This window comes from Natator depressus, chromosome 28 (assembly GCF_965152275.1).
Source record: "Natator depressus isolate rNatDep1 chromosome 28, rNatDep2.hap1, whole genome shotgun sequence".
Taxonomy (NCBI): domain Eukaryota; kingdom Metazoa; phylum Chordata; order Testudines; family Cheloniidae; genus Natator; species Natator depressus.
The window spans coordinates 5719855-5742848 of NC_134261.1; the positions used below are offsets into that span (position 1 = coordinate 5719855).

General features: G+C 51.3%; 2 non-coding genes across 2 annotated transcripts; both read left to right on the forward strand.

The window, feature by feature from the left end:
- Positions 1–13986: 13986 nt before the first annotated feature.
- On the forward strand, positions 13987–14059 carry TRNAV-AAC (transfer RNA valine (anticodon AAC)). Its single transcript has one exon. It is a non-coding gene; the product is annotated as a tRNA-Val (tRNA).
- Positions 14060–22616: 8557 nt separating this feature from the next.
- On the forward strand, positions 22617–22688 carry TRNAC-GCA (transfer RNA cysteine (anticodon GCA)). The gene has a single exon. It is a non-coding gene; the product is annotated as a tRNA-Cys (tRNA).
- The last annotated feature ends 306 nt before the right edge of the window (positions 22689–22994 follow it).

Below are 22994 nucleotides of genomic sequence, written 5' to 3' on the forward strand. Positions count from 1 at the left end.
AAAGGAAGAATGCATGGTTTCAAAACAAGAGTGACTATTTCCTTTGCCGGCTGTGATTGAAGTGGGGAGGGTGGTTGGCTTACAGGGGATTAAAATCAACAAAGAGGGCAGGTTTGCATCAAGGAGAAACACACACAACTGTCACACAGTAGCCTGGCCAGTCATGAAACTGGTTTTCAAATCCTCTCTGATGCGCAGCGTGCCTACCTGTGCTCTTCTAATCGCCCTAGTGTCTGGCTGTTCAAAACTGGCAGCCAGGCGATTTGCCTCAACCTCCCATCCCGCCATAAACATCTCCCCCTTATTCTCACAGATATTATGAAGCACACAGCAAGCAGTAATAACAGTGGGAATATTGGTTGCGCTGAGGTCTAACCTAGTCAGCAAACAGCGCCAGCAAGCTTTTAAACGTCCAAAGGCACATTCTACCACCATTCTGCATTTGCTCAGCCTATAGTTGAACTGCTCCTTACTACTATCCAAGCTGCCTGTGTATGGCTTCATGAGCCATGGGAGCAAGGGGTAGGCTGGGTCTCCAAGGATAACTTGGCATTTCAGCATCCCCAACAGTAATTTTCTGGTCTGGGAACTAAGTCCCTTCTTGCAGCTGCTCAAACAGCCCAGAGTTCCTAAAGATGCGAGCATCATGCACCTCTCCCAGCCATCCCACGCTGATATCGGTGAAATGTCCCTTGTGATCCACCAGTGCTTGCATCACCATTGAGAAGTACCCCTTGCGGTTTATGTAGTGGTTGGCAAGGTGGTCTGGTGCCAAGATAGGAATATGCGTTCCGTCTGTTGCCCCACCACAGTTAGGGAAACCCATTGCAGCAAAGCTATCCATTATGACCTGCACATTTCCCAGAGTCACTATACTTGATAGCAGAACATCAGTGATTGCACTGGCTACTTGAATCACAGAAGTCCCCACAGTAGATTTGCCCACTCCAAATTGATTCCCGACTGTCAGGCGTTGCAACCTTCCACAGGGCTATAGCCACTCTCTTCTCAACTGCCAGGACAGCTCTCATCTTGATATTCCTGCACTTCAGGGTGGGGGAAAGCAACTCACAGAGTTCCAGGGAAGTGGCCTTACACATGCAAAATTTTGCAGCCACTGGGGATCATCCCATACCTGCAAGACTATGTGGTCCCACCAGTCTGTGCTTGTTTGCTGGGCCCAGAATCAGCGTTCCACTGTATCAACCAGCCCCACTGCTGCCATGATGTCCCAATTGCCACACCCCGTGCTTTCAGGAACATCTGTGTCCATGTCCTCCTCACAATCATCCTCGTGCTTCTGTCTCAGCCAGGTTCTGCACATACTGCAGTATAATGCATGAGGTATTTACAATGCTCGCAACAGCAGTGGTGAGCTGAGCAGGCTCCATGCTTGCCGTGCTATGAAGTCTGCATGGGTAACCCAGGAAAAAAGGCACAATGTGATTGTCTGCAGTTGCTTTCACGGAGAGAAGGAAGACTGGCGACATGTACCCAAAACCACCCGCGACAATTTTTTTGCCCCATCAGGCATTGGGAGCTTAACCTAGAATTCCAATGGGCAGCGGAGACTGTGGGAACTGTGGGATAGTTTCCCACAGTGCACCGCTCCGTGCGTCGATGCTAGCCATGGTAGTGAGGACGCACTCCTCCAACTTAATGCGCTTAGTGGGGACATACACAATTGACTGTATAAAATCGATTTCTAAAAATCAACTTCTATAAAATCAACCTAATTTCATAGTGTAGACATACTCTTAGTTTTGCTCTTGAGTTTAATGCATGAGTATCACTTCTCTGCCTCCTGCTCCTTTGAAAGATTAGAAAGTGTGAAAATAGAGCACAGGTGATATTTCTCATCATGCAATCTGCCCACGTAGTGTGATGACCCAGAGAGAAATGAACTCACAGAAATGGAAGGCTCCTAGGTTATTGTAGAATGTGACTTAACACAAAGCTCACTGGGTGGAAATGGGAATTAAGAGAAAACTGCCCTATAGGTTTATATTTTGTAATCTTTGAATAAGTTGTGTGACAGGGTCAGGCCAGATGGCTATAGGAGAGGAATTTTTTCTTTTTGAAGCAAAAAGGATGTTTTTATTAGCATAACACACTTACAAAGTAAAAACAACAGCATATGCAATGTATAACAGCAGCCAATCACAATTATTTTCTCATTAGCTTCAGGGGAGGGAAGTGTTCAAGCTTGCCCAGGCCCAGAGCAGGGGGCTTCCTCGACTCTCAAGGTCTGCCACCCCCTCGAGTTACCTGGCGCCACGCTCAGTGTCACCAACAATTCCCTCCTCTGAAAGCACCCAACAAGAGGGGCAGGCTCTGCGGTGGACAACCCGGGCGGGGGGCACGTGCATCCACGTGTGAAGGGACCCTTCTAAGATGGTGGTGTCTGTAGCAGCAAAGGCTGGGGCTGGGGTCCCTTACTCTCTGCCCCAATCAAAGGGTCAAACAAAGGGAACCGGACGGGGACACCAAGCAGAGAAGCTCGGACAGCGCCCACCGCTCCTCAAAAGCATCAAGGGAGTCGGTGGACACTGCCCAGAGGAACTCCGTCCGGATACGTGAACAGACCAAGGATCAGAAAACGGCCCCACAGTCAAAGGAAACTCCATCAGCCAACCTCTTCTCTCTGGTTTTACAGATGGCCGTTTTAGCCAGGGCCAGGAGGAGGTTAACTAGGAGATCTCGCGACTTTGTGAGGCCACGGATGGGGAGTGCATAAATAAAAAGGTGAGGGGAAAAATGCAACCAAAAATGTAATAGAAGATTTGTGAGGAGCCGAAACAGGGGCTGCAGCCTGGTGCACTCCAAATATACGTGCTCCAGGGTTTCCCTCACACTGCAAAAAGGACAAGTATCTGGGATGGGGGTGAACTGCGCCAAGTACGTGCCCGTGCTCACAGCTCCGTGAAGGAGCCGCCAACTGATGTCCCCAACGGGCCTCGGAACCAAGGTGGAATATAGGCTGGCCCACTGGGGCTGCTCAGCCTCCAAAGATGGCAGAAGGTCTCGCCACTTTGTATCGGAGCGGGACACTAGGGTGAGGGCGTGGAGGGAGTGGACCACGAGCATATATAGATATTTCCTTGGTGCGGTTTGGAAGCATACCGGCTGCAGTTCATGCGGTCGGCTCGCAGTAAAGGGGTGAGGGGGTCGATTCGGTGTATGGGGCAGGGGTACAATTAAGAGGTCCGGCGGGCCTGGGGTAGAGTGTGGGCAGGGCGTGCCCTCAAGCAGGACCCTGTTGAGGTAAGCTCGAGCAACGGGCAGCAAAGTGGCCTTTACCTCCTGAAGTACGCGCTGGGGGGTACGAGGTCTGGAGAGCCCCATGCGCCAAGCGAGCATCGGGGATCCAGCCAGTCTCCCCGGTCGTAGTCCAGGAGGTCTCCGATTCTCGTGACTTCTGCCAGGATCAAGCTCTGGCGCACCGAGTGGGACTCTGCCACCTGCACACGGAGCTGGGGGTTGTGTAGCAGGGGCTCCGCGAGGCGATCTGCCCCCTCGGTGGCCGCCACGGACCTGGTCATTAAAAATAGTTTCCAAGTCTGGAGGAGGTCCTGGTAGAAGACCAGCAGCCCGGAGAGGTCTTGCGGAAGACCTCCTGGATGGAGATAAAAGAGCTGCCGGTCATATCGGAGCCCTCGGACGCGGCGCAGGAAGGCGTGTGCCAGTATACTCCACGCCGAACTGCCTGCACCATAGAGGAGCTTCTGTAGAGGCGGAAGACGCGGACCTGAGTGTGCAGACATTTCAGGCCCTGTCCTCCTTCCTTCAGGGGTAGATGAAGAACCCCTACAGGGGCCCAGTGCATTCCTGACCAAAAGAACCCCAGAATCGATGTCCGGAGGTTGGTCAGGAAACCCAGGGCCGGGACCAGGGTGTTGAGCCGGTACCAGAGCATGGACAGGACTAATTCATTAAGCACCAATGCTCTCCCTCAGAGGGAGAGACATCGGAGTAGTCCCGTCCATTTCCGGAGCCGCTCTATCACCCCGCCCTCTAAATTTTCCCAGTTCTCTGGCGGAGAGGGATGCGTGGCAGAAAGGTAAATGCCGAAGCAGAGCAGCTGACCCGCGCTCCACCGGATGGTCTGAAGCGCGGGTGGGAGGGAGCTCGCCTGCCGCCAGTCTCCTACCGCCAAGCCAGAGCTCTTGACCCAGTTGACTCGGGCGGAGGAGGCTGCCGAATAGAAGGCCTGGCAAGCCTCCACCCGTGCCAAGTCACCCGGGTCCTGGATCACGAGGAGCATGTCATCAGCATACGCCTACAGGACCAGCCGCAGCTCCGGCTCCTGCAGCACCAACCCTGTCAACCTCCTGCGGAGGAGACAGAGGAAGGACTCGATCGCCAGAGCATACAGCTGGCCCAAGAGGGGGCACCCCTGCCGTACTCGCCCGAAGCTGACCGGTTCGGTCAGGGTCCAGTTGAGCTTAACCAGACACTCTGCGGAAGCATACAGCACCCGGAGAAAACCCACAAACTGGGGTCAGAAGCCAAACGCCTGCAGAGTGCTCAGGAGGTACCCGTGGTCCACCCTATCGAATGCCTTCTCCTGATCTAGGGACAGGAGGGCGAACCACAGACCGTCTCTACGCCCGAGTTCCAAAAGGTCCCAAACCAGAAATAGGTTATCAAAGATACTGTGGTCCAGGACGGTGTAGGTCTGGTCTGGGTGGATCATGTCTGCCAGCACAGACCCTAGCCACAGCGAGATTGCTTTCGCTACGATTTTGTAGTCCGTGCTGAGGAGCGAGATGGGATGCCAATTTCGTAAATCATGGAGGTCCCCCTTCGGCAATAAGGCGAGCACAACTCGCCTGCACGAAAGAGGGAGGATGCCGCTCTGCAGAGACTCGGCCCAGATGGTGACTAGGTCTGGGCCGAAGACGTCCCAAAACACGCGGTAGAACTCCACGGTCAGCCCATCAATGCCTGGAGACCTATTAGTGGGCATACGATGGAGGGCTTCTGAGAACTCGACCAGGGTGAGAGACAACTCTAGCCGGTCTCGGTCGCTTGTGCTGACCATAGGGAGCTCCTCCCAGAGCACTCTGCAAGTGCCAGGGTCAGTCGGATCCGGGGAGAAAAGACTTGTGTAGAAGGCTTGGGCCCTCCTGCACATCTCCACCGGTTCTGTGAGAGGGGTGCCATCCTCTGCCAGGAGGCAGGTGACGTGTTTCTTGGCCCCCCTCGTTTTCTCCAGGGCATAGAAGAAGCGGGAGCTGTGATCCATCTCCTGAAGGAGGCAGATGCGGGATCGAACAAAAGCGCCCCGGGCCCGATGGTGCTCAAGGGCCTGGAGCTCCTCTCGCTTCTCCCAGCACGCTCCGTAGAGAAGCGGGTCCTTGGGGCTGGCAGCCAGACGCCTCTCCAGCTCTAAGACCTCCCGTTCCAGCTGCTCTATCGCTGCAATTCTCCGTCGGCTGGTGCCCCGGGTGTAGTCGCGGCAACAAACCTGGGCACGCACCTTCCCCAGGTCCCACCATTGCTGCACCGAGGGAAAGGCACGCCGCTGCCCTCGCCAGGCCAGCCAGAAATCCCGGAAGAACGTCACAAAGCCCTCGTCCTCCAACAGGCTGTTGTTAAAATGCCAATAGGCCGGCCCCGGCCTCTTCGCACAGAGGGAGGCTGTCACGGTGGCTAGGTGATGGTCAGAAAATGGGGCTAGCCGAATGCTGGAGGAGTGGGCTCGTGAGAGATGGAAGCGTGATAAATAAATGCGGTCCAACCGGGAGTGGCTCGACCGATGGGCTTGCACCTGGACAAAGGTGAACGTGGAAGTGTCATCCGGGTGGTGGTCACGCCAGATGTCCACTAGGGAGTGATGTTCGACTATCTCCCGGAGGGTGTCCGCGGCGGCCGGGCTCTGCTCAGTCCCTGAGCGGTCCCACTCCTTGAGGGTGGTATTAAAATCCCCTCCCAGGACCAGGCACTTGTGAGAATCTAAGGTGCCGAGGAAGGTGGACACCCGCTGATACAATTGCAGCCGCTCCGGGCCCGATGTCGGGGCATAGATGTTAACGAGGTTAACCATGAGCCCTTCCATACGGACCCGGAGATGCAGCAGGCAACCCGGCACAGCCTCAGCGACCCCTAGCACCTCAGGCCATAGGTCGGGGGAGAACAGGGTCGCCACTCCAGCCTGTCGAACTGTGGAATGGCTAAACTAGACCATGTCCCCCCACTCCAGCCACCAACTGTCTTCGGCGGTCGGATCCGTATGGGTCTCCTGCAGGAAAACCACAGAGTACCCCCCCTCCTGAAGGAAGGAGAGCACCTGGGACCTGCAGAGAGCCATCCTACAACCCTGGGTGTTCAACGATGCGATGGTGAGCAGTGTCATGGGTGGGGCCGGGGGGAATCCTCACTGGCAGGAACGCTCGCATCCCCCGGCGGGCCGCGCAACAGTCCTTGACCCGTCCCGTAGGTGAGTAATTGGTCACAGAAGACGCGGACCCGCCAGTAGGCCGCGGCATCCCGCTTCCCTGTCCCTTTACCTTCCCCCATGAGGGCCCTTGTGGCCTGGAGGATTTGAAAAATGTCCCCACATCGCTGGAGAGCAAGCTGTACCTTGTTGCGGGAGCCACTGACATCCTCTAAAAACTTCCGCAGTTTTCCTCGCAGCTCATGGGGGGCTGGGGTTACAGTTTCCGGGTTGTTCCCCAGCGGGGCCCTTGGTGTAGCCCTGTGGTCCACTAAAACGGACAAGCAGGGTGCGGACCCCCGATGGGGTGCCTGATGGGCTGGAGCTTCTAGGCCCACCTCAAGCTCTGGGGCAATAGGGGGCGGTGGAGGGAAAATAGCAGCTCCTAATGGGTCCGGGCAGGAGAACACAAAGGCCGCTCCCTGGGGGTCATCAGTTGGGAAAGGGAAGGAGACAGCCCCAGGGGTGGCAATGACATTGCAGGAGGTAAATTGGATAGGGGTAGGGGCAGGGGCAGAGGTGAGGTTCTGGGTTTCAGGAGGCAAGCAGCTAGATGGTGGCACCTCCCAATCAGGCTCAAGGGCTAAGGGGGTGGGGAGGGAGCTCTCAGTGACACTGGGCGCGCGCTCTGTGGTGGATTTAGCGGCCACAGCATCAGGAGGTGGATTATCTTCTGTAGGGCCCCCGTCCGGGAAGGAAATCAATGGCTCCGCACCCACAGGGGGTGCCCCTGGCAACTCGTGTCCCGGCTGCGTGGCATCAGCTGTCACCTGAGCAGGCTCGGTGGTCTTCAGCGAGGTGCCATCAGCGGCTGGGTCGGTGGAGGAGTCCTGGGGCTCCTCGGAGCTGGGAGTGGAAGCAGCAGTTAGGGGGAGGGAGCATGGGGAAAAGAGGGGTGGAGTGAGGTTGCCCAGATTGAGATTTGCTGGCAAAAGGTCGTCCTCCCCCTGGGTGACCGGGGTCAGATCTAAGGCCACGATATCCTCGAACATGGAGGAGAGGACACTTTCCACCGCCCCGGGGTTCTCCCCGCCGGCACCCACCACGACAGTTGCCTTTGAGTTCACGGGGACTTCGGGTAGCGTCAGGACAGAAGGGGCTTCCTCAAGGGTCTCGGAGGGGAGGGTCTCCCGTGGAGGGGAGACACTACCCTCCGGTGCTGCCACGTCTTTCCCGGCTGACACCGGTGGATGGGACTCACTCGTGGGCAAAGTGGAAGGTTTGGCATCGGTGCCCCCCTTCCTTGTCTTCCGGGGGGGCCTCCGCCTCGGGTAGATGAGGCAGAGCTCAAGCCTTCTGCTTGCCTCGCTTCCCCTGGACTAGGGCCCAGCCCTCCAGGGCATCATCTGGGGGCTGGTTAGCAGGGGGTATCAGGGGGTAAAGGCAATGGCTCAGGGGCTTGGGGGAGGGGATGGTGGGGCAGCATAAGGGAGGGAGGATTCTCTCTGGGGCAGGCTCTCTCCCATGCCTGGTGGTATCTCTGCCACACCCTCCTCCATAGGCCCCGCCAGATTGTCAGCAGCGAGGGCGGGGCTCTCCCACTCGTCTGGGCGTTGTAGGGGAGGTGCCCCTTGGGCCTGAGTGGGAGAAGGGGTGGTCCAAAGAGGGGGGCGGGCGGGTTCGGGTACCGGGGAGCCAGGGGTGTCGGCAATGACGGGGCCGATGTCCTGCCGGATCTCGGGGATCCCAGGTGCCTCTCCTTGCCGGGCTAAGGGGCAGTCCCTCTGGACATGCCCTGACACCCGGCAGAGGTAGCACCAGGCTTCTCCCGTGGAAAAGTACACCCGGTAACGGGCCCCCTGGTGGAGGACTAGGAAGGACCCTTCGAGCACCTCGCCGTCATGCGCTGCTGACGGCAGTAAAAATTGCACTTGCCGGCGGAAGGAAAAGATGTGACGGAGGGTGGGGTTCTTGCAGCCCAACGGGAGAGGGCTGATAACAGAAACAGGTTTCCCCAGGGTGGAAAGGGCGGGTAGCAGGGCAGCATTGGGGAGAAAAGGAGGGACAGAGGTCAGGACCAGGCGGACGCCCAGGTCCTCTAGCGGTTCTAGGGGGACAAACACTGCCCCGCCACTGCCAGGCCCCTCTCCACTGCTTCCTGGGTGGCAGCCTCCGATGCTAAGAAGAAGACGACCTTTCCGTACATTTTGGACGCTGCCACAATGGCCGAGGGCCCCAGCACCCTCGCCAACGCCCACACGTAGGTCTCCTTGTGGGGCGAGGCGGGCACCAGGAGGCATCGGATACTGTGCTTCCTTGTCATGGTAGGAAAGGGGCCCCGGCCGCTATTGATGGTGGCGGAGGTGGTGGGCGGGAAAGATGACGAGGCGGCAGGGTTGCCGTTGCCCGGGCATACGTCCTAGGGGCTGAGGGAGGGACATCCGCAGAGCTGGTGGAGGGGGCAGCGGGGGAGGACACTGTGGTCAGTGGCGGGGCCGCAGCAGTGGGGGTGGCCCCTGCCATGGAGGGCCCGGTGGTTTTAGCGGGGCCCTTCCCCTTCTTCTTGCCCTGGCCTTCCCCGCCGGCTGGGGGGGCTTCCCTAAAGTCTGGGGAGGCGATGGGCATGGCAGCGGTGGAGGAGGACTTGTGGCACCTTAGAGACTAACAAATTTATTTGAGCATAAGCTTTCATGGTCTAAAACCCACTTCATCAGATGCATGCAGTGGAAAATACAATAGGAAGAGATGTATATACACACAGAGAACATGAAAAAATGGGTGTTGCCATACCCACTTTAACGAGAGTGATCAGATAAGGTGAGCTATTATCAGCAGGAGGAAAAAAACCTTTTGTAGTGATAGGATGGGCCATTTCCAACAGTTGACAAGAAGGTGTGAGTAACAGTGGGGGGGGGAGGGGAATAAGCATGGGGAAATAGTTTTACTTAATGTAATGACCCATCCACTCCCAGTCTTTATTCAAGCCTAAGTTAATGGTATCCAATTTGCAAATTAATTCCAGTTCAACAGTTTCTCATTGGAGTCTGTTTTTGAAGTTTTTTTGTTGTAGTATTGCGACTTTTATGCCTGTAATTGAGTGACCAGGGAGATTGAAGTGTTCTCCGACTGCCAAACCGGACAGTCTTTACCTAAAAGAATAAATGGACACAAATCAGAAGTCAAGAAATATAACATTCAAAAACCCGGGCCCCAGTTGCATCCCCCTGAATGTTACTCCATTCCCCCTGGCAGGATGCACCCCACAATTTTGGACATCTGACCAAGATAATTGTGCAACAAATAGGGGAAACTGAGGTATACACAATATGCATACAAAATGTTCAGAAAATTCTCATTCATCATAGGGGTGTCAGTGGGGTCTGAGCTGGGCATCAGCAGAGGGAAAGTGGAGAGATTTCCCTTTAGAAAATTAAGCTGCAAAACATCCCCCTGTGTTCCAGCAGAAGCCTCTCATTTATCCCTTAACCCCCTCCCCATAAAAATCTCCACCCCTGCCCTGGTACACAGGCACCCCCTTCCTTCAATGCAGCTTTTTAACTTTTCTTACTTTTCCTTGGTCTTGTACAAACATTTTTTTCCATCAAAATGCTCAAGGGCTTTTAAAATGAGAATAAGAGAAGAAACCAAATCAAACCCAAAGAAACCGCGATCGAGCTCCCCACCACACAGTTTGGGTCTGAATTTTTCTGCTGAAATTTGGAGGTAATAAAACTCAGACCGCTATTGTCCAGAAAACAAACCTAGACCTCCCATGCAGTACCTAGGAGATCTATTACTGAACCACCAAGGCTTCAGCCCCTTTTGTGAGATTTCCAGCTGCCCAATGCTGCTGGTATTCCAGGGGAACAATTCTTGATTCCAGTCAGCATTTATCTCAGCCCCATTCTGTTTACAAAAGGTTTCTCTAGGAAAGGGCAGTGAATGGTTCTAGGGTCCAGTGATCCTCCTTCAAATCAAGCCAGAACCTGAGAATCCTTCCCCTTTCCCAGGTTGTGTGAGGGGAGACATTTAAAAGAGCTCTCTGAGCTATAGCATGTGGCTAAGTAACGAGAAAAAGTAATATATTCCCCCCCTCTGTTTTGGGTGCTGGGTTTACTCCTGAAGCATCTGCTGCCCACGTAGTGCCCTATGGTTCATCCCTAACCCTTGATGCTGCTCCTTTCTATAGAATGTGAAGGGAGAGGAGGCGGTGCAGGAGCCTTCTGGGGACGCAGATCTGAGGCTTTGGGAAAGACAGATTGTCTGAGACATCAGAGCGCTGTAAACCATGCAGCCACCACCTAAATAAAGGGCCTGTTCCAGCCCTGAGTCTGGGCTACCAGGATCCTTCCCACAGAGCAGGGTGCCCACAGATTACAGCCTGAAAATAGGCATGGGAAACTGAACTCCTGCTCTCCCTGACAGGGCTTCCCCTAGACCAAATGGCACCCCAGGCGAGAAGCATCTTCGGTGCCCCCCGCCACCCCCACTCCATATATTAAACCATTGAATACCTTGTTTTTATTGCATTTGTAGCTCATTTCATGGTTTTGATGCACAATTTGTATGCATGATTTTCTGTATCATATTAGACAATACATTTGCAGGCTAGGATCTGTAAATCTGTATTTATTCATCCCATATAGAAGCAAATAAAAAATTCGTTTCCTTTAAGCATATAGAAACTTTTTAATTTTAACAGTAACTGAAATGTACTAACATCTAGAAATCAAACTGGCATCACCACAGGGTGGACCAGTCTTAAACAGTGTTCGAGTAAGAGACAGCGTTAGACTGTTAACCGAAGGCCTTTAGTTCAAAGATCACTTTTCTCGCCTTTCCCCTCATGAACTGAAGCGCAGCGTTAGAGAGAGCCAAACACTGGCCAGTGACATTTTCAAGTGCTAAAATAGCAAGCGATGACACTTTTGCATTGGCCACTGTTGGTTGGAGCTATGTTTTATTGAGAATAAGCTTCAAGGTGAGAAGCAGCAGGCCAAAAGGAAGCCCTGCAGGTACTGAAGTATTTCAGCTGGGAGCGTGTTAGACTGAAGATCTAGAGGTCCCTGCTTCAATCCCAGGCTTCGGCACGCTCTTTCATCCCTCTTTGTGCAGGGGTGTGCTGTTTTCTGGAAACACAGTGGTGCCTTCACCCAACACGAATCCCTCATTTCGGGCTCCGCCGCAGGAAAAGACAGCATTGGCTTCTGCACCCAGTTGGCCCTCCTGAGCTTTCTTTCTTCTCTTGCTCTTGCTCTTTCTCAGGAAGGGGAAGAAAAAGAAGCTCTCCTTCAAGCTGGAGTCACAAGGGTGATGTAAGGATGACTTTGATTCGTTCTGCCAAAGCCTGGGGCGGTGCGGTTGGCTGCTGGGAGGTAGAATCCTGTGCCTCCCTCTTGCCTTCCCAGGGATGGCTACTTGCAGCCCAGGAGAAGAAGGGGGGTTCTGGGTGGAAGGAAGACAAGCAAAGCTGAGTCTGAGTGAGCCTGGGCCAGCACTCTTTTCTGTCCAATCTGTGTGTGTGATGATGGGCTTGAGAGGCTCCCTGCCACCCATGGGGCAGTGAAAACCACTTCTCCTTAGTGGCCTAACCGGGGGCGTGACTGATGGCTTTGGAGGTGGGGGTTGGGCTAGCTGTGAGCAAGTGGGATCCAGGAAGCCCTTGCCTGCCCTTCCAAGGGCTGAACCCAGGGAGGTGTGCTTGGCTGCTGGGAGGTAGAATCCTGTGCCTGCCTCTTGGAGAAGAAGCGGGGTTGTGGATGGAAGGAAAAGAAGCAATGGTGAGTCCGAGTGGGCTCCTTTCTGGCCAAGAGGGTGTGCTGTAGCAGTCTTGGGAGCTGCCTGCGAGCCGTGGGTGGACTTGTTCCAGTGAGAACCGCTGCTCCTTTCTGGCCAACTTGGGGGCACCATTGATTGCTTGGGAGTGGGGGCGGGGGGCTGGCTGTGAGTGAATGGGATATAGGAAGCCCCAGACTGCTCCTCCAGGGGCCAAGTCTTCTGCTTCTCTCCTGCCTCGGGGAGTCCAGCTTTAAGCCTGCCCAGCACGTGCTGCAGCTCGAGCATTAAGCCTTCCTGTGTGGTCTGTACTGTAGAGGACCCTGATCCCATGTAGGGTACCTTTGGGGAGAAATCCCAGCTGGAAAGAATTCTGGCCACCAGGTCAACCCATTAAGTCGAATGGGGTGAGCTGGAGGCCTGGTGACTTGATATGCGGGGCCAGCAGGTCAAGCCGATTTTCCCGCATGTAGGGGAGGCAGCTGCTGATGTTCGCCCTTCCCACTCCCTGCGCTCCTGCACCCCAAAATCCCTGTTGGCCAGCAAGACGAGCCAGGAGCCCAGAGAGAGGAGGCAAAGAGGTGGCTCTGTCCACCTCCCGCTGTGCTGCTGGGCACCAAGTCCCCGGCAGCCAGTCAGTGAAGCTGGGACAACAGGGTGGGGTGGCAAGTGGCAGCAGGACTCTTGCTGCCGGGGTTCAGCTGCCCAACTTCCTCCCCGTGCCGCTAAGCCCCAGTCGCCTGCAGCCACCAGGTAACCCAGGAACTTTGGCAACAAAAATGGTTAGGTGACTGGAACACATGACTTATGAGTAGAGGCTGAGGGAACTGGGATTGTTTAGTCCGCGGAAGAGAAGAATGAGGGGGGATTTGATAGCTGCTTTCAACTACCTGAAAGGGGGTTCCAAAGATGATGGATCTAGACTGTTCTCAGTGGTAGCAGATGAGAAAACAAGGAGTAATGGTCTCAAGTTGCAGTGGGGGAGGTTTAGATTGGATATTAGGAAAAACTTTTTCACTAGGAGGGTGGTGAAGCACTGGAATGTGTAACCGAGGGAGGTGGTTTAATCTCCTTCCCTTGAGGTTTTTAAGGTCAGGCTTGACAAAGCCCTGGCTGGGATGATTTAGTTGTGGATTGGTCCTGCTTTGAGCAGGGGGTTGGACTAGATGACCTCCTGAGGTCCCTTCCAACCCTGATATTCTATGATTCTATGAACTAAGGCAGGAATGGGGTGAGGAAGCAAGTGAAGCTGAGCAAGGCAGGCAAATATTCACCTTGACTTTGTGGGTCGCTCACAATGACATCCTTTTTCTGTGCCGTGGCTGACAAAAACATCCCGGACAGAGACGCAAGAGGCCAAAAAGGTGCCCTGCTGGTGCCGAAGTAGCTCAGTGGGGAGAGTGTTAGAATGAAGATTTAGAAGTTCCCTGGCTCAATCCCAGGCTTTGGCATGCTCTTTGGTCCCTTTGTGTGCAGGGGTGGGGTCTGTTTTCTGGAAGCGCAGCAATGCCTTTACTGGCCACGAGTCCCTCATTTCATGCTCCCCAGTAGGAAAAGACAGTGTGGGCTTGTGCACAAGTTGGCCCACCTGACTTTCTTTCTTCTCTTGTTCTTTCCCAGCAAGGGGAAGAAAAAGAAGCTCTCCTTCAAGCTGAAGTCACAAGAGCAACGTAAGGATGACTTCCTGAGCTCTGGCTTCAGTCCTTTGCTCTACCAGTTGACCTACCGAAGGGCTGCCACCATTTTCTCCAGGTCGCCCCATCAGTGTGTGCCAGGGTGAGCGCCAGCAAAGTGGCTGGAATTTGAAGGGAGGGGCAGAGCTCAGTGACAGAGTTTCTGTAGTGTAGTGGTTATCACGTTTGCCTAACATGTAAAAGGCCCCTGGTTCGAAACCAGACAGAAACATGATGGTTTACATTTCCCAGCTCCCCTAGCTGTCCAGTGAGGCAGTCCTCCTTCTGCCCCTGGCCTGTCCCTGGGATAACCCCGACCCCCGCAGGACAGAGGGTGGTGGAATGAGCTGAGAAAGCACCTTGGCGTCAGCCGGGGAAAGCTAGAGCATCTAGGCCAGTCACCTTTTGGAGCCTTGTGGCTTGGCCTCCTCTGCCCTTGGAGGCTGGCCGACGGAGGCCGGTTCTTCCGGCTGGCCTCCTTTGCATGACTTGCCAAAGGAAGAAGTGAGGCAGGAATGGGGCAAAAGAGGAGAGTCATGCTGAGGAAGGCAGGGCAGAAGCTACGCACCTCAGTGCGTCTAGGTGGCGTCAGTAGAGTGCCACCGTTCATTCTGCCAAAGCCTGGGGCGGAGGGCCAGTTGGCTCTTGGCTTCCCAGGGATGGCTACTTGGAGCCCAGGAGAAGAAGCAGGGTTCTGGGTGAAAGGAAAATAAGCAATGGTGAGTCCAAGTGGGCTCCTTTCTGGCCATGATGGTGTGCTGTGGTGGGCTTGGGAGTTGCCTGCGAGCCGTGGGCGGACTTGTTCCAGTGAGAACAGCTGCTTCTTTCTGGCTGACCTGGGGGCGCTAGTCACAGCTTGCGAGGGGCCAGGTGCTGGCTTGAGTGAACGTGATTAATTCCAAAACCTCCTCTAGCTGCACGTCAATCTGTGACAATTCCTTAGAATTGTCACCTACAAAGGATAGCTCAGGTTTGGGAATCTCCCTAACAGCCTCAGCTGTAAAGACTGAAGCAAAGAATTCATTTAGTTTCTCCGCAATAACTTTATCATCTTTAAGTGCTCCTTTTGTATCTCGATCGTCCAGGGGCCCCACTGGTTGTGTAGCAGGCTTCTTGCTTCTGATGTACCTTAAAAACATTTTGTTATTACCTTCTGAGGTTTTGGCTAGCTGTTCTTCAGACTCCTTTTTGGCTTTTCTTATTACACTTAATTTGGCAGTGTTTTTGCTCCTTTCTATTTACCTCACTAGGATCTGACTTCCACTTTTGAAAAGATGCCTTTTTATCTCTCACTGCTTCTTTTACATGGTTGTTAAGCCATGGTGGCTCTTTTTTAGTTTTTACTGTTTTTTTTTTAATTTGGGGGTATACATTTAAGTTGAACCTCTATTATGGTGGCTTTGAAAAGTGTCCATGCAGCTTGCAGGGATTTCACTCCAGTCACTGAACCTTTTAATTTCTGTTTAACTAACCTCCTCATTTTTGCATAGTTCCCCTTTCTGAAATTAATGCCCCAGCGTTGGGCTGCTGAGGTGTTCTTCTCACCACAGGAATGTTAAATGTTGCTATATTATGGTCACTATTTCCAAGCGGTCCTGTTATAGTTACCTCTTGGACCAGATCCTCCGCTCCACTCAGGACTAAATTGAGGATTGTCTCTCCCCTTGTGGGTTTCCTGTACCAGCTGCTCCAAGAAGCAGTCATTTAAAGTATCAAGAAATTTTGTCTCTGCATTTCATCCTGAGGTGACATGTGCCCAGTCAATATGGGGATAATTGAAATCCCCCACTATTATTGAGTTCTTTATTTTGGTAGCCGCTCTAATCGCCCTTAGCATTTCATAATCACCATCACTGTCCTGGTCAGGTGGTCGGTAATAGATCCCTTCTGTTATATTCTTATTAGAGCCTGGAATTACTACCCATAGAGATTCCATGGAACGTGTGGAGTCATTTAAGATTTTTACTTCATTTGATTCTACATTTTCTTTAAAATATAGTGCCACTCCCATGGATTGTCCTCACTCCACCAGGTTTCTGTGATGCCTATTATATCATATCCTCCTTTAACACGAGGCACTCTGCTTCACCCATCTTATTATTTAGACTGCTAGCATTTGTGTACAAGCACTTTAAAAACTTGTCACTGTTTATTTGTCTGCCCTTTTCTGATATGTCAGATTCTTTTTTATGTGAATGTTTCTCATCTGATCCGGCCCATACTTTATCCTCTTCCATCCTCTCCTCCTGACTAAAATCTAGAGAATCTCTATCACTAGACTCTCCTCTAAGAGGAGTCTCTGTCCGATCCACGTGCTCCTCTGCAGCCATCGGCTTCCCCCCACCACCCCATCTCTCAGTTTAAAAACTGCTCTGCAAACTTTTTAAGGTGAAGTGCCAGCATCCTGGATGCACTCTGGTTTAGGTGGAGCCCATCCTTCCTGTATAGGCTCCCTGTAACTGGACGCAGACTCACCAGCGGCCCCTCCTGCTGGTCATCCTGGGGAATTAGCGTTCCAGCCTCTGGAGCGCCCTCTTCAGGCCAGTGTCTCACCACCCCTGGCCCCCCATGTCCCTCCAGAACTCCAGTGCCCGTGTCTTGGGTGCTGCCCTCTCGCAGTACCCCCACAGTTCTGGGTCTCCCCCTCCCAGGGGAACCCCCCACCCACTATCCCTACCTCACCTCAGTCATAGGCTCCTGCCAGTCACCAGCTAGCCCCCGCTCCCTGGGGCAGACTGCAGCACAAGCCATTCATCACACGCAAGGTTGGGTTTGGACCTGCTGCCTCTGCCTACCCATGGCTGCCCTTGCAACCCCCGTACCTAATAGACCTTACCAGGCCCTCAGCCTGGGGCTTTCGTAGGGCAGAGCTCTCAGGCTCCCTTGGCCTTCCCCCAGCCCTGCTCCAAACTAGGTCCTGGGTTAAGCCCCTCCAGGCAGGCAGGCAGGCAGGCAGGCAGGCAGGCAGGCAGGCCCTTCCCTCTCTCGGGGAGGAGGAGGAAGGAGGAGAGAGAGAGAGACTCTCCCAAGGCATCTGGCTCACAGCCTTTATAGAGCCAGCTGGGCCCTGATTAGAGCATGGCCCCGAGCTGAGCCTGCTTCCCCAATCAGCCCCTCTGCCTTCCTTCTACAACAGCCCTCTCTCAGGGCTGTTCTAAACCCTCTGGGCCCGAGTGGGTGTTCACCCCGCTACACTCCCCCTATCCAAAAAGTTTTCCCAGTTCCTAATAAATCTAAACCCCTCCTCTCTACACCATCATCTCTGCGACTCTGAAGCTCTGTTTGCCTACCTGGCCCTGGAACTGGAAGCGTTTCTGAGAAAGCCACCATAGAGGTCCTGGATTTCAGTCTCTTTCCTAGCAGCCTAAATTTGGCCTCCAGGATCTCTCTCCTACCCTTCCCTATGTCACTTGTACCTTCATGTACCACGACCACCGGCTTCTCCCCAGCACTACACATAAGTCTATCTAGATGCCTCAAGAGATCTGCAACCTTTGCATCAGGCAGGCAAGTCACCATGAGGTTCTCCTGGTTATCACAAACCCAGCTATCTTTGTTTCTAATGGTTGAATCTCCCATTACTAACACCTGCCTTTTCCTAATGACTGGAGTCCCCTCCTCCAGAGAGGTAACCTCAGTGCAAGAGGATACCCCAGCATCATCTGGAAGGAGGTCCCAACTATGGGAAGGGTTTCCCTCTCCTTCCCTGAGCCTTTCATCCTTCTTAACAGTGCAGGGACTGTCTGCCGGAGGTGGGACAAATCTACGGTGTCCCCGAAAGCCTCATCAACATACCTCTCTGCCTCCCTTAGCTCCTCCAGTTCCACCACCTTGGCTCCAAAGCCTGTAAGCGGTCTCTGAGGCCCAGGAGCTCCTTGCACTGAATACACACATATGCCACCAGCCCACAGGGCAGGAAATCATAGATGCTACACTGAGCGCAATAAACAGGACAGCTCTGTGACAGTGCCCCCCATAAGGTGTTATGGAAATATGCTTATGAATGTGTATATGTGACATAACTGGAATATGTTTTATGTTACCTATGCCATGTAACATATCTCTGTAGAGGTTATGATCTACTGAATTTATTAATCCTATTTGTATGCATGTATCATTTTTGTATTCAAAGTTATGGATATTGTCTGTGTACTTGTTTGATTCTGAGTAGGTTTTAGAGAAGCAGTTGGTCAACTTCCTGAGAAAAGACCAATCTCAGTAAGTGCCCAAACAAGAAGCCCTTAAGCCAACAATGAACTTGGAGATACCAATCCACATCTGGGCTTTCCCAGGAGTGTGGCTTGGCTGGTAAGGAACTCAGTCATGCATGGTCATGTGACTTGCCCAGGTGACTCCAAAACTCCATTTTGTAGTGGGACTTTGCATAGGAGAGAAGAGGGGGGTCTCCACCCACAAGAGAAAGGCTATTTAAGCCCGTGGGAGACTCCTTCATTTTGTCTTCAGCTGGCTAAGGAAATAGCCTCTCCACCCCCCAAGGATACCTGGAAAAAAAAAAAAAAAAAAAACTGGAACAAAGAACAGTAACTACAGGGGGTGTGAGTGATTGCTAGACCCAAACTACAAAAAGACTAGTCTTTAAAAGAGAGCTTACTGGAACTGGTGAGGATTTTATCTGTATTCAGTTTCATTACACATAGGCTTCTGTGTTTTGTTTTATTTTGCTTGGTAATTCACTGTGTTCTGTCTGTTACTGCTTGGAACCACTTAAATCCTATTTTATGTATTTAATAAAATAACTTTTTACTTATTAATTAACCCAGAGTATGTATTAATACTGGGGGGGGGGGACAGCTGTGCATATCTCTCTATCAGTGTTATAGAGGGCGAACAATTTATGCGTTTACCCTGTATAAGCTTTATACAGGGTAAAACGGATTTATTTGGGGATTGGACCCCATTGGGAGTTGGGCATCTGAGTGTTAAAGGCAGACACACTTCTGTAAGCTGCTTTCAGTTAAGCCTACAGCTGTTGGGGGATGTGGTTCAGACCTGGGTCTGGGTTTGCAGCAGGCTAGTGGGTCTGGCCCAAACCAGGCAGGGCACTGAAGTCCTAAGCTGACTGGGCAGGACAGAAAGAGGCAAAAGTAGTCTTGGCACATCAGGTGGCAGCTCCCAGGGGGTTTCTGTAATCCAGCCCATCACAAGCCCCCACTCTGCTGCTGGGCTTCTGCCTGCATTCTCTCCTGCAGCTATGTAGCTTGCCTGGCAGACTAAGGACTCCACATCCAGAAGCCTCTGGAATTGGGTGTGGTAGTTTTGGGTCTGCTCCAATAGGTTCCCTGTTGCTGGGGTCAGACTCCATGAGGGCGAGCAGTCAGGGCAAGTGCTTTGCAGAAGGCCACGTGCCCTGTATGAGTTGGGAGAAGCTGAGCTCAGCTGCAGGGAGCAGGCTGCTGTCCCTAATTCTGAAGCATTTTGAAGCAGGTTAGTGACACTGTTAGCCCTCGAACAGGAAAGCCTGGACAAGGCTAATTATAGCCAGGGGAAAAGGGGAGGGAAAAATAACTTCTGTTTTAATTGTACGCTTTGAATGTCGTTTTGATTTTAGCCAAACAGTTCTAGTTAAATTGTCTCAACTAGTCTGAGTCACCAACATTTTGTTAAATGTAGTAATGGGGAAAGAGTCCTTTACATTTTGCTATTCTTGGTTTTGTATTTTCTTGTAACAGGGTTTTCTTGAAATCTATACACTTAACTGAGTGGTTGGTTAATCAGTCTGTTGACTGGCTAGCAGAGGAAGAGTCTGCATGGATTCCAGCTGAAGATTCCTGTAAGCAAGTGGAGGGAAGATGATATTGTGTTAGACTCACAGACTGTACAGATTTGGTGATCAAAGACTCTGAGACTTAGGTGCACAAATCTAAGCTTTTGGGAACTCTCAGTTTCTTCTCACTGTACTTCTGTGGGGACTGAACTGTTCAGATTTTAATTTGTTTTCTTTATGTTTATGGATGTAAGCAGAGTCAGGATGAGATCCACCCTGACATCTGGTGGTGAGATGTGGCAAGTTGTGGAAAAGAACTTCAGGGGCTGATCTCATTTGCATAGACACACCACCCCGCCTAGAATGAGGCCATAACTGCCCAAATGGTCACTCTGGCTGCTGTGGGATCCCCAGTGTCTCTGTTATTGGGGCAGGAAGAATAAATTGTTATTACCCTGATTATGGGAACTGTGCTTGGAACTGTACTTGGACTTTTGTTATGATGGAGGGACTCACCATCAACTAAGTAGCACTCGCTAGGCAAGAGAAATGGGTTCCAAAACTCTGTGAATTGAGAGAGGCTTGAGACAGGTATTAGTACCTGGTGGTGTGGGCCTTTTTTGTGAGGGCCTGAAACACCAATTGCACCTCTGTCTCTCTCCCCACTGTGGAATGTCAGAGCTAATTTTGGGTCTATCAAGAGTCTTGTTACAGGTACTGTGCTGAATTCACTTTGGCCTTATGGTGAACCAGCACTAAGGCTCCCACTACTATGAGCTGGAATCACTGAGCACTGTGTCAAGTAGTGGGGAGCCGGAAGATCTAGAGTGCAGTGGTGCTGTTCGTGGATGGGCTGGTGGAGCGTTTGTGAGACAGCAGAGTGGAGCCCTGTGGGGCAGTCAGCTTCAGGACATGTAAGGTGCCGCTTACCTCTTTCCCGCACACACAGGCACATTTTAGCCAGACTGGGGAGTAACACTCTGCAGATGAACTTTTGAACTCTGGGGCTGGACTTTTTGGACTTTGGGTGATTTGTGGATTGCTGGACTCGAGAGACGTTTGGGTTCTGGGACTCAAGAACCCGAGGGAAAGGATGTGGCCCAATTTGCTGGGGTGGGTCTTTGCTCATGGTTTGGTTAATGAATGCTAATTGTGGTGTTTTCCCAATTTAATGATGATGTCATTTACCTCATGTTGTTAAAGATTCTCTGCTACACTGAGACTCTGTGCTTGCGAGAGGGGCAGTATTGCCTCTTTGAGGCGCCCAGGGGGTGTGTAAGATTTTCCCAGGTCACTGGGTGGGGGCTCGAGCCAGTTTTGCATTTGCTTTGATGAGAGGGAACCCCTGTGTACTGAACCCGGCCCTTGCTGCTATCAACTTGGCCTGGCAGAAGGGTTACATGTATAACTGTGAAGGTAATGTCTGTGGATTATAAAATAGCCATGTCATGCTGTAAAAATTAGATTATTTGTTTCTTTATCATAAGAGTTTATACAGTTCTTTAACTAAATTCATTTCTTTCGTTCCTTTTGGGGCTTGAATGTGGGGAGGTTGACCCTGTGCAATCCTTGATGAAAATCCTTAGAGACTAAACTCTGGGTCTCCAGCTACTCTTCTATGGGAGTTGGGGTTGGTTTTTTTGGCACTGGAGAAGGGTAATGAAGTGAACTGTAGCCCACCCAAAGGTTACAAACGCGCACGTTAAGTGAAAATGAATGTCTGTACAACAACTGCAAAAGCATGGAAAACAGGTACGTTCATGCTAAAGAATTGGGAAAATCAGAACAAAAGCATAATTTGTGCTATAATAGACTTGGTACCTACTACACAAAGGAAAGTTAACCTGTGTATTAAATTTTGGCTCTTGAAAACAAAAGAAATGTAAAACAAACAAGCAAAAACTTTATTATGTTAACCAACTTAAGCTGTTTAATGGTGTACCCAAAGACATCAGAGGACATCAGTGCACAGTGAACCCCCTGAGTGCTGGAAGAAGAAAAGATAAAGAGCCACATAAATAAGACTTGTCAACTACCCCTCAGTCTACCACATCGGACAATTGAGTACGCAATTGTCTTTAGCGACATTATAGAAATCACTACCTGGGCCAGATCTAACAGTTATTTAAACTGTAAATTATTCATCAAAGTGAGTTCCGGTGCCCGTGATTTTAAAACTTTATCACTGGAAAATGGCTAAAATTGCATTACTATGTAAAGGCAACTGTACCTTTCTCATCAGGAACATGCATGAGACCTAATGACTGGGCAAAAGACTATTCCAGAGTCTGGTATCTCTTGAACTAGGAGACTCCAGTATTGAAATATGGGTTTCATTTCAAGATTATCGGAATCTGGAGTATCTATTTGGAACAGAGTAATATATATAAGAAAAACAAAACATTAACTATTTTGACGACTGGGCAGCAGAAGCTGTCTCTGAAACTATAATTCATGGTGTTAAGGGCCTGGCTACTGAAGAAACAGTACACCTTTTAAAATTGTGCATGGCATTGACAAACTTTTTAACCAAACACAACTAAAAATGAATAAACTGATTTCAGGAAACGATATGAAGGCAAGGAAAAAATTTCTTAAAGAAATTATTTCTACTGCTTAGCAGAGTTATATAGCAGCTGGCATAACTCATTAGAAAACATTAAAAAACAAAGTGAGAGAAAGTTGCCTAACCTTATTAGTAATGAACAACTAATTGGCATTCCACTTACTGTATAACCAAACAGTAGTGAATCGGCACTGTGTCAAATTGTTAAAAAAAAAATTCCCTGTTTGAACCAGTCCCAATCTGGGGTCAGTGGCACTGCATCCTAACTGAGGTACATCTTATTCAAAACAGACTTCTTTACTAACCAGTTACTTGTATTGAATTGGTTACTGTCCATGCAGTCGGTTATTTCCTACTTATTCATAATTGCTGAAGATGCTCTAAGCGGATGGGAGAGAGCTGTCCCGTCCATGTAGTTAATCCACCTCCCCGAGAGGTGGTAGCTATGTCGGTGGGTGTGCAAGCCAAGATCTGTAACTCCCCTCTGTCATTGTCATGGGGGGCATAGCTCAGTGGTAGAGTGTTTGACTGCAGATCAGGTGGTCCTTGGTTCAAATCCAAGTGTCCCCTTAGAAAGCTGTTCCTTTAACAAAAATAATTGCATATCCATTTCCATTATGTTCAGGAGTTCCAATGAATAGGGATACCTGAAGTGAATGGAAACACTCAAGGTTTTCCTCTGCAAATGCATAAAACCCTAGCAAACAGGTCCCTCCGCTGAAATCAGTTCCAATCCTCTAAGTCTCTAGTTTGTTTTCATCCATTAAACAAAGGTATAATATGAAGGCACATTTGCAGGTCCTTGGTCTCCGTGGGCTACAATGTGCAGAAGAACGAGAACCCCATCCCCTTGGGAGGAATGGACTAGTTTGTGTT